Source organism: Pongo pygmaeus, chromosome 2 (assembly GCF_028885625.2).
Source record: "Pongo pygmaeus isolate AG05252 chromosome 2, NHGRI_mPonPyg2-v2.0_pri, whole genome shotgun sequence".
NCBI lineage: Eukaryota > Metazoa > Chordata > Mammalia > Primates > Hominidae > Pongo > Pongo pygmaeus.
Window position 1 is genome coordinate 48,827,997 of NC_085930.1, and position 14,101 is coordinate 48,842,097.

Here is a 14,101-nt window from a genome sequence, read left to right on the forward strand (position 1 = left end):
CTTTTACTCCATCTTGAACTGTGTTTACTCTTTTATAAGTATTTCCTATAATATTGTGTAATGATAGATTAAAGTTATACTCCACCATTATAGGAATTAGAGTAGACTTCTGAGTTTACTTCTAATCTTTACAAGTTTGGAATGCCACTTCCAGGAGTAAAAATTGTGTGCGCAGATCCAAGCATAAGGGGATAGGTGTTATGACAAGGAAATCAAAGCAAAAATCATCTGGCATAAGTTTGGTTCCAGCTGCTGAAGGCAGAACTTGTTTGGTGGCAAGTTTGGTTGCTACCAACATTTCCAGTCACACTGAATGCAGGCAATCTTTAACAAAGATGAAGAAGCCAATTTTGTAGTTTATAGACCAATAGATCAAAAAGGGTAAAGGAATAACACTTAATTGAATTACTGCTTTAAAAAACTTAAAAGGGTCTCTTTCTGAAATTTGAAAGGGGCAAAGAACATGCATCAGTGAAGGAGGGGTAAATACTTTTTGGTGAGTATGGTTTTCTCCTTCAGTTCCAGCAAGAGTCTTGCAATAGAAAAATCTAGCAGAAAATAAAAACAAAAAAACCTTCTGTCTGCATCCCTGTGGCAAGATTTATGTCTACCCCATAGGGAGATGTCCCAAACCCTGTTCACAGCTGCAAAGCCAGCTGCTCAACACTCTGGGGCAGGAGGGAATGAACAGAAAGTGCCACGAGCACCACAGCAGGACTATTAAGACACCCTGTTCCCCTGTATTTTCTAAACCAAGTAAAATCCAGTTTTTCTCTCAGGTCAAAACAACTAAACATAGACAGAAAATTGATGCATAACCCATAGGCTGTCCCACATGGGAATATAAAGGCCAACTGTGTCTCTTACAAGAAAGAGAAAAGCTAAGTCTTTTTAAATACTCCATTTATGGTATAATACAAAGACCTCCTTATCCTATTAATTTTAAATGAATTGTATATGTTATTTAGAGGGAGATTTTTTTTTTTTTTTTGAGACAGGTCTTGTTCAGTCACCAAGACTGGGGAGCAGTGGCCTGATCATAGCTCACTGCAGCCTCAAACTACTGGGCTCAAGCAATCCTCCTGCCTCAGCCTCCTAAGTAGCTAGGATGATAGGTGCATGCCACCAGGACTAGCTAATTAAAAAAAAAAAATTAGAGATGGGGTCTTGCTGTGTTGTCCAGGCTAGCCTCAAGTGATTTTCCCAACTTGGCCTCCCTAAGCACTGGGATTATAGTCATGAGCCACCATGCCTGACCCTAGAGTAAGAATTTGACTTAATAAGTTGGGTGCCAAGATACACACGTCTTACTTTTCTTCTTTACCTATTTGTTTTCATAAACATAACTAGATTTAGGTATCATTTAATATCTCCATTTCCCAGTATGTGCTTCTCTGCCATGCATATATTATTGAGTATAATTTACGTGTTTAATAATTTAGAGGCCTTTTATCATGAGCACCAAACTAACTTCATGAATGCTTGCTGCCTCATTCCAGACTCAGTTTTACTTTGGCTATTCTCCTCTCTTGTGGCATCATTTCTCTGTTCTTGGTGATGTTTGCAGCATCTCTGAATTTAAAATCATTGATGAATTAATTAATAGGATGTTTGGTGTCTTACTCTAGACCATTATGAAATTGTTGAATGTAGATTTACCATGTTTTTTCTATTCTACTAAGAAGGATAGAAATTCACCTGTGTAAATGTGTTTTAAATCTTCTATCATTTTTCCCTGTGCATGTTTCTCACCTGCACAGCGTAACAGAAGAATGGCCAGATTTGCTACATTATAGATGTATTCTGAATGCCTCTTAGCCCCAAATATGGCTCCAATCTGCTCACTTTAAAAGAAAAAATACCATATAATATAGCTTACCTAAATATGGCCTGTGAATCCAATAAAAACAGCAAATTTTTACCTTATTCATTTGGATACCACCAATAACTAATCTAGGATAAAATAGGCATTTGATAAATGCCTGTCCTGTGAACTAACTGGGTCACACATGCAGATACAGGACATTTGGTAACCTATATTCCACATCCCCATCCCAAGTCCTATAGCATCCACAAATAAATTGGACAGATTTTCTTAACAACATAAGGTAAAGTTTATAAGTCGGGTCTTTATGGTCCTTTGACATTTTAGCAATTTTCATTCACGGAAATGTTAAAGTCATACGGATCATTATTCCAAATTATTCTTTGAGGGTGTTCAGCTCTATCTTACCTAAAGAAGTAATTGACTATTTCAGCAAAATTGCCAGATGCATAAAAGTGCATCTAATGAAACAACGTATTATGTGGAAATTTTGTTATGACAATTTACATAGCACCTTATTTTTGATCTGGGTTTTATCCTTATTTATTTTTAAAATTCGTCTTTTACTGACAAACAAGTGAATAGTATATTAGAATACACATATACTTTTTTTTGTTTTGTTTTGTTTTGTTTTTGAGACGGAGTCTCGCTCTGTCGCCCAGGCTAGAGTGCAGTGGCGCGATCTCAGCTCACTGCAAGCTCCGCCTCCCAGGTTCACGCCATTCTCCTGCCTCAGCCTCCCGAGTAGCTGGCACTACAGGCGCCCACCATCACGCCCGGCTAATTTTTTGTATTTTTAGCAGAGACGGGGTTTCAGAGTGTTAGCCAGGATGGTCTCATTCTCCTGACCTCGTGATCCGCCCACCTCGGTCTCCCAAAGTGCCGGGATTACAGGCATGAGCCACCGTGCCCGGCCTAGAATACACATATACTTTTTACTAACTCAGATGGTTAGCCAAACTCCAAGCACCAGAACACAATACAGTATAGTGTTTTTAAAAAGGAAACCACTTCTCCAGATCTTTCAGGGTTCCTTTTTATGTACTCAATAGTTGCAAAATAAATGTGTTAGCTCTATAAACTGGAAAATAATCCTTCTACAATGTGACTAAAATTTTCTTAATAAAAAAATGAGTAAAGGAATAATGCAATTTCAGAACTAAATATTTTCTTAATTTTAAAATCTTAATTTAAGGTAGCACCTATTTTTTTATCATAAAAAGTACACATAAAAAAAGATGGTAGGACCAGGCACGGTGGCGCATGCCTGTAATCCCAGCTCTTTGGGAGGCTGGAGACAGGAAAATCACTGGAACTCAGGAGTTCAAGGCTACAGTGAGCTATGATCACATCACTGCACTCCAGCCTGGCCAGAGTGAGACCTTGTCTAAAAATAAGAAAAGAAAGAGAGAAAGAAAAGAAAATAAAGTAAACCAAAATCAGTAGTTTCAATTTGTAGAGGTCTACGTTTATTAAGAGATAATAACTAGTCATACAGTGTACTGACAGACTACCTGGCTATCTGGAAATAAGAAATGCTGATATAAATACAGACTCAGGTTCCCAGCATTCACTGACTCACCAATAAGCATCATGGGCTTGCATCTCTGAGGTATGCTGGCTCAACTGTGCATTAGGCAGGCTTGTGGAGTAAATGAGAATTCTCGGGCCATGCCATTATAATATGATAATAATGAATTATCACCTACCTAGAATGTTGCTGCAATTTAGTTCTAAACTTTATACTTAATGATTTTATCTCTAGAATCAACCTGGGCTAAAGCAGGAAGATGAAGAGATGTATTTCAAAAACCTGTTAGTGTTATGTGTTGTTTTAATAGAATGTTGTCTTGAGGAACACATGATGTTGCAAATAATTCCCAGGTTTAGAAAGAACTGGACCCTAATGACAGTGGGTGTTAGTGCCACGAAGAGAGGATCAGAGAATATCCTTCCACTTTGGGTGGGTTTTATGGAAGGCAGCTGAGGACATGGACGTATGCTATAAAGTGCCACCTCTCCAGAAAATCTTCTCTCGTCAGTGTAACCTTCTTAAAACTTCCTTTTTATGACCTTATCATACTCCACATTGCATTAGAGTTATTTGCACTCATCTTTTCTCATAAGCTTATTAAGACAGTGACCTTCTTGTAATTCACCTCTGGAGCCCTCACTGAGCCTAGCAACATAAATACCATGTGCATAGTAGAAACTTGCTGAAATGTGGAACAAACAAGCTGAATTTAATTTAACAAATTGCATTGGGTCAATTATAAAATATTCATTAATTATCTAATAGGTACAGTAAAGATGGATAACTATTTTAATATTTCTTAAGAAATAATTAAAGTTATCAGGTATAAAGGGAAATTTAAAGAGAATTATTGAGTGTGGTATTAAAATGAAAGTAAAGGAGAGAAAAAACGTGTTCCTGTGTCCACTATGAAGAAAGATCATCTCTAGGAACTAAATGATCTATATTGCGTGTGAAAAACTGTGAAAAAAAAAGTATAGCATCCCAAATAAGTGCTCAGGAGGTTGCTCACGTTAATCATGAACCCTTGAATATCAGATGGGTTACCTACCTGAACTGCAAATCTATGGTTTTTAAATAATCATCTCTAAAAAAAAATAGGAAAGGTAAGCACACAAATTTTTATCTTCCGTTTAGTATATTTGATTCCATAAAACTGTCACAAAAAATCAATGCACCCATACAAATCTTAAGCATTGAATTTCCTTCAAACACTTTACATCAAGTCTATTATGCAGACTTATACAAACAGGTACACTGACAATTCTAGTAACATTGCACAAGAGTGGGGGTTATACTGCTTAAAAAATTAATATAACTGGAGGTAGAAAAGAAATGCAAAAATCAGTCTGTGCCAACAGATTACTTAATAGCATATGTACGGACAAGATATCTATGATGTAATTGATACATATCTACGAGATATTAAGCCTGTTCAATTGCTGCTGGACACATTTCATATTTAACAAGCATTAATGGCTGCTAAAAAACATACCAACTTAGGATTCAAATTTGCCCAGACTTAGCCTTGCAGAAATTTCCTTCTTTTCTCAAGAGTATAATCTGGTATTTATTCACTGATAACAAATAAATATATTTTATGTAATCTCTCACCAGTTATCTATATTCATATTTATACATTGCAGAGTCTGGGAGCAGTGTAACTGGATGGGTAAGAGAAATCTATTTGTTTCTTAAGAAAGAACAGTTAGATAAGTGGTTCCAAAGTGAAGGCAATTTGTGCCCCTAGATGACACTGACAATATCTGGAGACATTTTTTGGTTGTCACAACTAGGGAGGGGGTGTTGCTAATGGTTTCTAGTAGGGAGAGGCCAGGGGTGTTGCTAAACACCCTGCAATGCCATGGACAGCCCCTATCACAAAGATGTATCTTATCCAAAATGTTGACAGGATCGAGGTTGAAATACCCAGACATAGACGTCTGTCTCTTGGTTTACATATCCAGAAGCATAGGACAAACATCTAAAGTGCAGTAGTGTGTTTTCATAGCCTTATGCTTTTTAATTTATACATACTTAATTGTCAGCAGCAAAGTTCATGACAAAGGCACATCAATGAGGCTTAGTGAGGCTCTGGTTATAAGTTGATAGTTAATGACTATAAGTTAGTAGTTAATCATGCCCCTTTTGTTGTTTTATTTTAGTTTCATAATCATAAAATGATGTAATCATTTCATAACACCCAGGATAGGTAAAGGAGAATCAGTTGGAGAAAAATTGTTTTTTTTTTTAAAATTAGTCTTTGTTCATCAGAAAACTTTTTCATTGACCTTTATTATTTTTCACATTTGTGAATCTCCCTCTTTTGTAAGATGTGGAAAGATTCAAGATGTGGATGGGAAGGATGTCTTCAAGAATGTTATTTTGATGCTGTTTGCCTTGTAACTTCAATCCCACAAATAAAACCCTTAGTGAATCAGCAAAACTATCATAGAATCATTTCACCCTAGAAGGAAAGATAATTGGTCTGGGAAGTGATGCTATATATTCCCAGCATTAAAATGTGGAATCAGAAAAATTCTAAGCAGAGAATGGAATAAAGCATGAAAATATCCCAGATTCTCCTGAGTCAGAAGTCCTTAGTCTGGTTTTATAACATTATTTTAAGTATAATGAATTCCAACAACTATGCAAACACATCAAAAAAATAAATACCAAGTTAGCTAAAAACCAAATTTAAGGAATTTTAAATCATCAATCATTTTGAATCATCTTTGCTTCATTACCATTTTCTAAGATTAGACTCAATTAGAAATAAAAAAAGAACTGTGGGAATTCACTGCTGACACTCAGGAGCCCTGTTAGCCTTTGCTGCAACTAAAAGCTTCAGCTCCTTCCTTCCTTGCTCCTAGCTTTAGTTCTTTTCACACCTGACCTCTGGTTGGACCCCTGTCTGCTCTCTTGGTGTCATTCTCTTGCTCTTGTGCATGTCTGTTCTCCTCATCTTCATCCCCTTGACCTAGACCCTAATCTTAGTTTGGTAATGGTTGACTTCTCTGGATTCATACCAAATTGTAGACCAGTTAACTCTATGACAGCATCTACATGATCAGATTATCTCCCTTCACCCTTGCTTCTTTGTACACATTCATGTACAAATGGCTACATGCATATGTGTACATGCACACACAGAAGTAGTAATGGATGTTCAGGGAAGGGTAAGAACACCGAGCTAGTAGAACACAGAGGTGGTAAACCCACAGGAACCGAATTCATGCAAATATATTACCAGCCACAATGATTCAGAAATCTGTATACTGCTGATGGAGTGCTAGTGTAAAAAACAAACAGTTTAGATCCTGAAGAGGCTCATTTTAGTTCTGGCCTTGCAGCCTATTTACTATTGGAACACAAATAAGTCATTTAACTTTTCTCTATCTTAGTTTCTTTGTAAGTAAAACGGGGCTAACAATACCTGTTCAACCTCTTAGAACCATTCTCAAGATAGTTCTTTAAATCAAATGACGTGACATACATAGAAACATTTCATAAAACAAAGCAATATATATGCTTATATTCATAGTCTCTCATTGTAAAAGGATAGTAGATAAAAAGCAAACAGTCATATAAGAGAGATAACTAAAGGAAAGACATCGATTTCTCTAAGTCACATTCAAAAAGTTAATCTCTTTATATTTTGTAGCGTGATGAAACCCACTAAATATATATTATTACCCAGACTCTCAGATCAGTCACGTATTTCTCTAAATGCTCAACTTTTATTAGTTATTCACATGTGCTCTACTGTGAAAGCACCTTTTCTGTTATTAGGCTACTACTTATTACAATGATCATCACCTGAAAGTGCAAAAAGTTCACCATGGCAAATGGCAAAACCCAGATAAGCTGCGCAATTTCTGGAGCAATGAAAAGGCCTCCATAGACATGCTTTTCGTCTCTTACTATCACTAAAGAACACCTTGTCCAGTCATATATGCATTGTTATATATGATACATGCATGACTATATTTCAGAATCATCTTTTTGAAGAAGCATAGATGTATATCCATGCAGATGGTAGACGTTAAGAGAAGAGTGGATGGAAAAGAAACAGGACCACCCAATTAAGCCCTGAGTGTGTCTCAACAAACTGTCTCTTCTAGGACCATCTGTATTCCTATTGTTGTCACATCAACTGTGCCATCTCTACATTCACATAGAAGAAATAAATGGGAAAAAATAAGACATAAATTCTAAAAAGAGATAAATATTGAGACTGAGACCAGGAGAGAACTGATTTCTATCCCAGTCACAGCTGGAGTTAGAGTCAATCCCAGGAACATTTATTAGTGGTTGGAAAGAGCTCTTCTAGGATCTTTCCAAGAGTCTGGATCACGTCAGAAAAATAAATCATTCTCTTCTTAATCACATCTCAACTCAAAATTCTTCCTTATTTTGCAAGTGGTGAAGTGGAAAAGTTATGGGTTCAGTAGTTAGTAGCTTTAGGCAAGTTACTTAGCAAAGAAAGGCAGTGTGGTGGAGTGGTGATGGGTTCAGGCTACAAAGCCAATTTTCTGCTCTAAATTCTAGCTTCATCACATACTTGCTCTGTGGTTTTGGGACATTTGTTTATCCTCTGTGTGCATGTGTTTCCTAAGCTATAAAACAAAGATGATCATAGTATCTACCTCGTTTGGCACTAGTAATGTTTAAAAGGGTTTTAAAAAAACATATAGAGCAATGCCTGGACCTAATGTGTCCAATATTTTCAAAGAGCTTCAGGGTTTTTCTTCGGCAACACAGGAGCAGTAGGTACTTCCTCAGATTGTTATAACTATTAAACAGGATATATTTGGAGTACACAGTGAGCTCTGGAAGATCCTGATACATTTTTATTTCCATATCCTTCCACAATTCAAATCTTGGTCATTCATTCTGTAGAAAACCCATTTTTGGGATCAATCCAGCAACTCCCAGATATTGTGGCTCAATCCAATCCTTGCTTATTAATAGGCATTTTCAGGGAAACCCCTTTTTAGGGGCTTGGGCTGTCTTGCATCTGATAGCCCCTTGGTCCCCTCTGGTTAGCAATTGGCCTCTTCTAGCCCACAGAATTTAAATCAAGAGCAGGATGATGCAGCATGGTTATGGTGCAATGGTGTAAACTGAGGCTCTAATGCCATCTCTGGAACACTTTTAAAGGATTTTTGGGATACCTGTGCATAGGCAGCATGGGCCTTAATTGTCTCACCACTTTCAACCAGATCCACTTAGTTTCATAAAAGGCAGAACTCATACATGGCTGTCTCTAGGATAGCTGAAATACAGGCCCATGCTGCGCTTTGTGATCCCCTGAGATCTGCTGGCTGAACTGGAGTTCCTCCTGAACCGGATGAAGCATACCCTATGCTTTGAGGACTCTCAGGTTGCAACAACAAGGCCTATTCTGTGTCCTCAGTGACTGAGTGGCAATTATACGCTCACTAAACCAGCAAGAATCTACAACTTCTTTCTCTCCTTTGAACTACAAATTCTCCTCTTTCCTCCCTATACAGTTGAGAGAGGATGAGAAACAACTTTAAATTTTGCTTTTGTTTTGATTCTCCCTATGAGTCTTTGTTCTCTGTGAAAAATATCTCTCATTTGGAAAGAGAAAAAACTGCCTTTGGTTGTACCTTTGAAACGGTAAAATTAGTCTTGGAATTCTGGCTCAGATTTGTAGTTAAAAACTTCACTCACTATGCAATTAAAAACAATTCCACAGCTATTTGAAGAAAATTGTGTTACCTCTGCATCATTACAGATACCAAAAGCATGCTAAGTTCTAGATAGAAAAAAAATATGGTCTTTTCCATGTAGAGTTTATTCTTTATCTCATTCCAGCAGTAGGGAGAAAGAAAAGCACTTGCAATAAACCACAATGCACTTAGGATGAGCACTGTGATGTATGAGGCATGGCTGTGAAGTCAGGAGACTGTTTTCCACAAGGCTCACTTGGAAACCCAGCCCCTTACTTTATAGTCTTGTCATATATACCATTATGTAAATGTTATCTTTGGAGCAGAACCACATTATAATATGACTCATCATTACATTACATGCATTTAGACATGATTCAGATCAAATTATGCCCTCTAAGACATGACAATTAATAGATACAACATGTATGCTATAATGAAGTTAACACATAATAAGTATGTAAGTCCATAAGTAAATAAATAAGTAATGAGACTGTCTTCAGGGCTACCATTAGAATATGGCTCTACTGTCTGGTTTGCCTTCCCTGGTAGAGATAGAGGTAAAAGAGACAAAGATAAAGCCAGGTGCATATGAAGAGCAAAAGAAGTCTTTTTTTTTTTTTCTTTTAGACACAGTTTTGCTCTTGTTGCCAAGGCTAGAGTGCAATGGTGTGATCTCGGCCCTCTGCAACCTCGGCCTCCCGGGTTCAAGCAATTCTCCTGCCTCAGCCTCACAAGTAGCTGGTGTTACAGGCATGCACCACCATACCTGGCTAATTTTGTATTTTTAGGTAAGATAAGGTTTCACTATGTTGGTCAGGCTGGTCTCAAACTCGTGACCTCAGGTGATCCACCCACCTTGGCCTCCCAAAGTGCTGGGATTACAGGCATGAGCCACCACACCTGGCCAGAAGTCTTTATTTTTGAAATATATTTTGTGGAAACAAATGTGAAATAGGGGACTCCAGTAGCTGCAAACTGAAGGAGATATAATCAGACAGATCTATCACAGGCAAAGGAAATATAGTGGTCTCCTCCCCCAGATGACAAGCCAATAGATCACTGATGGATGCATATAAATCACAAGGAGCCCGGGCGCGGTGGCTCATGTCTGTAATCCCAGCACTTTGGGAGGCCGAGGCAGGAGGATCACCTGAGATCGGGAGTTCAAGACCAGCCTGATCAACATGGAGAAATCCCATCTCTAGTTAAAAATTCAAAATTAGCCGGGCGTGGTGGCGCATGCCTGTAATCCCAGCTACTCAGGAGGCTGTGGTTGCGGTGAGCTGAGATTGCGCCATTGCACTCCAGCCTTGGCAACAAGAGCGAAACTCTGTCTCAAAAACAAATAAATAAATAAATAAATAAATATAAATAAATCACAAGGACACTTCTCACATGGAGAATTATAATCATAAGAATTTTTATGACTTCCATGTTTGCTTTTCCATCACTCACTTTCCCTTACCTCACCTCCGATTTTTTTCTATTTCCAGAATTATTTATTTTCTTCAGCATTGTCTTCCAAAGGACAATGGTGTGAGGAGGGCTTCATCTTTGTGTGACAACCTATGTGTGTGTTTCTCTTCTTTCTCTCACCAAAGCATTTTTTTTCCTCCCTTTTGCTGGAGGCCTGTTTCTCTTGAACAGATCAACAATCAGGTCGTAAATGGGAGTTGGAGCCGGATGATCAAAAAGAACTTTAGAAAAATGGGAATAAAAGCAAGAGCTGATGAGTTTGAAATGAAAGCCCATCTGGGAGAGCTCTTCTAATGAACTCAGCCTACTCAAACTGTACAAAGAAAGCTGAAGAATGACTGCAACTGCAATCTCCAACCTACATAAAGCACTAACGCTGGTAAGGTGATGAAAGTGAAGGGAGGTAACTGGTATCTGGATTTGGAAGAGAGAAGAAGTCAAAGGCCATCACCCCCTTGTACTACTGCATTCACCATATAAGTTCCTTCGAAAATTTCACAGCCAGTCTGAATTAAAGAGAGAGCTGCAGACGCTTCAGGATGAAGGTCACACTCTGCATTCTAAGAAGAACCCTATGATTCAAAAGTACCATCTCTTTAGCCTCAGAGCAGTTGTACACCACCTTCTCACTCGCTCTGTCCCTGGGCTAGTATGGCTTTGAAATTATGTTAAAGAAGAGGCATTTTTCCTCACAAAGACTCCCAAAATATGACTATTAAGTGAAGAACAGGTAGAGGGAGGGAAAGAGCTGAATCTAAGTGGAGATTAATAAAGTGTTGTTTTGAAATTGTTCCTTTATTTTTCCTGGGTTAATTATCGCCATTTACAGTCACGACTTCTTGACACAGCACCAGAAATTTTGTTGAAATCTTAATATTCTGCAGAAAACTGACCTGACTACCAGCAGGAATTTTATTAACTAATTAATAATGTCCAGACTCCCTCAAGGATGAGTCACCTTTGTCTGGCTCTATCATGACCACTCTTAGAATGATGGTGATGGTCCACTGATTGTCACATCCAATGAATTTATCTGAAGTATTTGTCCTATGTAACCTCTTCAAAGCTTTCAGCACCAGTCACCACCCAGTCTTCATTTTCTTGTTTCTCTTCCTAACTCTCTCACAATTTCTCAATTTCCATAATTGTCTCCTCTTTCTCCATGCACGCTTTTATGCATTGTTTTTCTCCTGGATTGTACTTTTCCTTTCTCCCGACCTCACAGAGCACTCCTAATACAGTGTTGGCTTTAATTACATTTAATGTAATTGAAATCTGAAATGGCATACTCAGCTGCTCCATGTAGATATTTGAGGTACCTCAAATTCAACATGTCCTGAGCTGAAACTCATCATCTTCCACTTTACTCTGGTTCTTCTTCTAAATTCCCTGTTATCAGTTAATGGAACTCTAATTCATCTATAAATTTAAGCTAGTATCCACAGAATTATTCTTTTTTTGGGGGGTGGGGTACAGAGTCTCACTCTGTTGCTCAGGCTGGCTTGCAATGGCACAATCTTGGCTCACTGTAACTTCTGCCTCCCAGGTTCAAGCAATCCTCCCAGCTCAGCCTCCTGAGTAGCTGGGAATACAGGTGCATGCCACCACACCTGGCTAATTTTTGCATTTTTAGGAGACAGGGTTTCAACATGTTGGCTAGGCTGGTCTCAAACTCTTGACCTCAAGTGATCTGCTTGCCTCAGCCTCCCAAAGTGCTGGGATTACAAACGTAAGCCACCGTGCCCAGCCAAAGTTAATCTTATTTCCTTCTTTTTCTTCATGTGTCTTATGTAGTCATATTATTTTACATTTTTTCTAATTTTTAAAAAATTATTTAAACAAATTTTTAGCACACACCACCTTTGGTATTTTCATAAATTGACCTCTCCTCTCCATCGTCACTTCCACTGCCTTTGTTCAGTGCCTTGTCATTGTTACCAGCATCACTATGTAGATTTCCAGCTGGTGTTTTGGTCTGCGATATTGTATTCCCTTACCCACAGCTATTCCATCTGTCTTTCATAGTGAACAGAATGTACATACATAAAGTTGATCATGTACTCATCTTATTTAAATGCTCGTGGTCTTTTTACCTGTAAAAATCCAAATAGATTAGTAAAACATCAGTTCACTTAACCTAGCTTTCCAACCCCGATCTCTTGACATTATACTCTTTTTGCTATGAATTTTATGCTTTATTCAGACTTCAATCTCATCCTTTCTAGCTCTGGTTTTTCCTTTTTCTTCAAAATGTCTTGTTTGGCAAGCTCCTGCTTACTATACAAAATCTATCTCAGATGTGCCCTTCTCTGTGATTCATTCTCTCCAATTTCCCTAGTTGATTCTCAGCTTATGCTAGCATTTTAAGTCTTTGTTTTTCTGCCTTTCATCACTATTTTAAGAGTGGGCCCAAACCATGTCTTCTCAACTTTTGCATCTCTATTGCCTATCAAAGTTCCTTACACAAAGAAGTTTCTAGATAATTACTCAATGGATGAATGAATACACGAGAGTCTTTTGCCTCTCATCTCACATTTATAAGAGTGTCCCCACTCTGATGTATCTTGAAGGTGGAAGAAACTTACTATTCCAAGTGGTGTTGAAAGCGGAGAAGTTGTGACAGGACAAGAAATGTTTTTCTAATCTAAACCAGGTATCTTATTTCCCTATATTTGCTTCTATCATTTTCTCTACTCCTCTAGGTCTAGAAAAATGATGATATCTATGATACTTCTATATATACATATATAGAATATATATATATTCTATATATATAATGATACTTCACATATACTATAATTGATATGTGAAAGTAAATTTTTTGTCACTCTTTTAAATTGTTTTAAATTGATATGTAATAATCGTGCATATTCATTACATGTGATGTTTCAATACATATAATGTATAGTGATCAGATCAGGGCAGTCAACATACACATCATCTCAAACATTTGTCATTTCTTTGTGTTGAGAAGGTTCAATAACCTACTTTTAGCTATTTGAAATTATATATTATTGTTAACTCTAGTCATCCTATCGTGGTACAGAATGCATTAGAACTTATTTCCCTTATCTAGCTGTAATTTTGTATTCTTTAACAAATCTCTTCTTATCATCCAAACAGTAAATTAAAAAATAAATACAATATGCAGGGGAAACTGCATAACTCAAATAAGTTCTAAAAATATGCTTAAGAGTGAAAACAAAAACTGATTTCTAATATATTGATGCCCCTTCTGTATTTGGTAGACTTAAATATGAACCTTTGTATTATCTTTTGTTAGTGTCTCTTGCCTTAGAGGCTTATATTTAAGGATCCCAATAAATATTTTTTAATCCATACTCAGATGTCACACTGAGGACTAACCACCTATGAGTTTATAGAGGGACTGTGATCAGATCATAATCAGTTTTCTCACTGATCTATTGAAGCAGGTTAATTTGGTCTCACAGAACTTCAAAATTTTTTCTTTCTCTACTTCATTTCACTGTGAAATTAGCAATTATTTTTTCCTGTAAGGTAATAATATGATCAAGAAGAAAAACAGGAAGGCTGATAAAGAGA

At 37.4% G+C, this 14,101-nt stretch overlaps 1 protein-coding gene across 2 annotated transcripts in view; it reads right to left on the reverse strand.

Moving 5' to 3' along the window:
• The window catches only part of LSAMP (limbic system associated membrane protein), a 651,156-nt gene that overhangs the window by 290,658 nt on the left and 346,397 nt on the right, over positions 1-14,101 (reverse strand). The gene's annotated exons all lie outside the window — the stretch shown is intronic.